General features: G+C 32.9%; 1 non-coding gene across 1 annotated transcript; it reads left to right on the top strand.

Annotated features, from left to right (window-relative positions):
* The first annotated feature begins 279 nt into the window (after nucleotides 1-279).
* On the top strand, nucleotides 280-385 carry LOC121211511 (small nucleolar RNA R71). The gene has a single exon (XR_005906735.1). It is a non-coding gene; the product is annotated as a small nucleolar RNA R71 (small nucleolar RNA).
* The last annotated feature ends 3,257 nt before the right edge of the window (nucleotides 386-3,642 follow it).

Genomic DNA, 3,642 nt, shown 5'->3' with positions numbered 1-3,642 from the left:
CATATGCATCTTGATAGCTAAAAATGCATGAACGCAATTATCCAATACATGATTTAGAGTTAGCTGCTGAGGTTCTTGCTCTAAAGATCTAGAGGCACTATCTGTAAGGTGAAAACGTTCAATTGGCCACTGACAGGAGTTTAGTGTCATGTTCTCAATAATTTCATATGTATCCTCATAGTTCTATTCATAAGGGCTCCTTTTGTTACTCCATCTAATCCAGATCGTGCATTTGCATCCAACCCATTATAAAATACATGCAGCCATATCCACTCAGGAAATTCATGGTGTGAGTATTTTTTAATCAATATTCTAAAACATTCCCATGCCTCATAGAAACTTTCTCCCTCCATCTATCTACATATAACAATCTCTCTTCTTAGTTGAACTGCTTTACAACTTCTATAAGAACTTTCCAGTGAGTTCATCCCATGTTGTAATAGACCCGGGACCCTACGAGTCTAACCAAGAAAAAGCATTATCAATCAAGGAGAAGGGGAACAACCGAAAGCAAATAGTGTCATCAGTGACCCGTTATACTTAAAAGTATCATAGAGTTGGAGGAACCATTTTATATGTTGATTAGGGTCTTCTGTTATGGTACCCCTAAATTATAGATTATTCTAAATTATCTGAATCATAGTCGATTTTACCTCGAAATTATTAGCTGTAGTCATTGGCCTTGTTATACTTTCTTAAACCATGTCCAAGCTTGGTAGGGCATGATCTATTAGGGTTCTTTCATTTCAAGCCATATGTACATTCACAAGTAACTATGGGACTAGTGGATTTCCTAGGACATTATTGTCAACATTGTCAAATAATGGATTTTCACGTGGTACGTTACCTATAGCAGGTGTTGGATCTTGCATTTGTTGCCACTACTGCTATTGTTGACGGCGGTTTCTTTAGATTATTTTTTCTGGATCGATGGTTGCTACAATAAGTTTACCCCTATTGCGAGTCATACACTAACTAAGAAAGAAGAGATTAGTAACAACAAATAAAATCGTATCTGTAACTAAAAAATTTCCTAATTATTCTAACTAAATGGGAAAATTAAAACTAATATAGTGTCATTGCCTTCTCGGAAATGATGCCAACATCTTGATCACCTTCGCATTTACTAATGTTCAGAGTGTGAGTATTGCAATAAAATCTAAAATGACAAAGCGATATCCGCAAGTATACAGGTCGAGTTGTAATATTATTTTACAACGGAGTGGATAAGTGTAACAGCCCGTTTTTAGTCAAATCAGAACAGTGTTTTTGAAACTAAAAATTTGAAGTTGAAATAATTATTTTATTATTATTTTAATGTATACAGCATGATAATATGTTGGAGTGAGAATTTCGTTAAGAAAATTCATTGTTTGATGGGTAAATTTGATAAAAAAGACTAAATCGCATAAAGTGCAAAAGTAATGTTTTAATATTTAAAGGTATTAAATAGTTGTAGAACATTAAAGTGGAGGATATTATGTTGTAATTAGACCATTATTAAGGTGGATGAACATATATGGACATATTATCATTTATTTTGATGGTTTTTAACTAAGGTTAAATAGGTAAATTAGTTAATAAATGATAATTTAATAAAACCAAAAGCCATTTTCTTCATTATCTTCTTCTGCTAATAGAAATTAGGGTGTATAAAAGCCATTTTAAAGCTTTCAAAGTTTCGGCTACTTCATTTTTCTAAATTGGTATGTATTTCGTCCTATTTTTAATGATTTCTATATTTTTGATATCGTTGTAACTAGGTCTAGCTAGCCCAGTGACCATTTTGCAAAATTGTTAAAGATTTTAGATGTTTCCATTGATGAATACAAGATTATTTTGATGTTTAATGATAGATTTTGAGTGTTTGATGATAGTTATTAAAGTTTTGTTATGTGATTTTTAGTGAAAATGCAAATTACGGATTAAATTGTGAAATATGGAAAATTTGTGGTTAAAATGTGAAATAAATGAAAAATGTGGATTGCTAGGGACCTAATGGAAATTTGGCTAGCATGGGTTGTGGTTGAATTGCTTGAAATTGTATCTTTATGAAATAAGGACTAAATTGTAAAAGTGGTGAAACAAATGGGGCAAATGTGTAAAAGTACTTTAAAGTTTGTTTTGGACTAAATTGAATAGAAGGATTATTAAATAAGCTAAATTTTATATCATATAGATCAAGAAAAGTGAAACTCAGACTTAGATCGGGGAAAGAACAAGGTCTCGGATTAGTTGACTCGTGTTGTCGTTTTTACATCTGAGGTAAGTTCGTATGTAATAAGCATCATTATAAATTATGCTTTAAATGCTCATAAATTGTGTATACGAGACTACAGTCGTGTTCGATGAAGATTCGGCTAATTATGTGCACTTATTGTACGAAATCAAAATAGCTTCAGCTATATATATTTGCACTTAGTGTGCGAGATCGAGAAAGATTCGGCTATATATATGTATATTGGCACTCAATGTGCGAGATTGATACAGCTTCGGCTATTTCTTTGGCACTGAGTGTGCAAGTTTCTCGAGTATCCAAAAATATTCCGATTGGTTTAACGGATATGTCAAAGATGTGAATGAATATGAGTTAAATACAGGAAGGTACAGGTATGTATAGGAATCGAGTAATACACTGAAATGATGAAAATTATGGAAATTAGATCTAATTTGGTGGATGCAAATATGGTAGGTTGATGATTCATTATGAGATATGTTATGTTATGTTTTCGCTTAATTTGAGTTTGTATAATGAGTTGATATAAATGTTATACGAACTTACTAAGCTATAAAGCTTACTTTGTTTATTTTTCCATGTTTTATAGTGAATTCAAAGCTAGCTCAGATTCGGGGTTCGTCGGAGACTCCATCACACTATCCAACTATCAATTTAGTACTTTTGAGCTTGTGTTTTGGTTATATGGCATGTATAGGATTATGGTCATTTTGGTTATGAGTTGATAATGATTTTGGCCATTTGAAATGGCTTGTAGATGTATATGTTTTGGTTTATTTATATAGTCAAGAATAATGGCTTATTTTGGGTTGTTTTGGTATGCTAGAATCATGTGTATATATAAGTGTATATGGCTTGTGTGATGTTTTTAATGGTTGAAATGTTTGAGAATATAGATCAAATGATGCATATTGGTTAATGGTCATTTTGATGATTTGAGAAGATAAAGATTGATATAAACTTAGATGGCATAATATGATATTTATGTTTTGTATTGATTTATATGGAAATGATATGGTCTATCTTTTGACTTAAGTGTATTGAAGATGATGGTATAAATGTGCATGATTTAGGCTTGAATTGGATGGTTTAAGTATCTATTTTTATGCCATGAATTGTGCAATTTGGTTTGGTATAGTTTTGTGCAAGTTGGGTGGCAAAATGGCTTGGTAAATAGCCTATTTCTATCTACACAGGCTGAACATGGGCTTGTGTCTCAGCCGTGTGTGATACACGATCATGTACACAGCCGTGTGTCCCCTGGTGTTGAAATTAAAATCAAGTCAGTATGCTCTACACGACATCACACACGGGCGTGTGACTTGGACATATGGTACATGTTAGTAAACCCTACAGGTTTGGCACGGCCTAGCACATGGCCAGGCACATGGGTGTGTATGGCCATT

Source organism: Gossypium hirsutum, chromosome A12 (assembly GCF_007990345.1).
Source record: "Gossypium hirsutum isolate 1008001.06 chromosome A12, Gossypium_hirsutum_v2.1, whole genome shotgun sequence".
Classification (NCBI taxonomy): Eukaryota; Viridiplantae; Streptophyta; class Magnoliopsida; order Malvales; family Malvaceae; genus Gossypium; species Gossypium hirsutum.
This window is presented reverse-complemented; position numbering and strand designations above follow the sequence as displayed.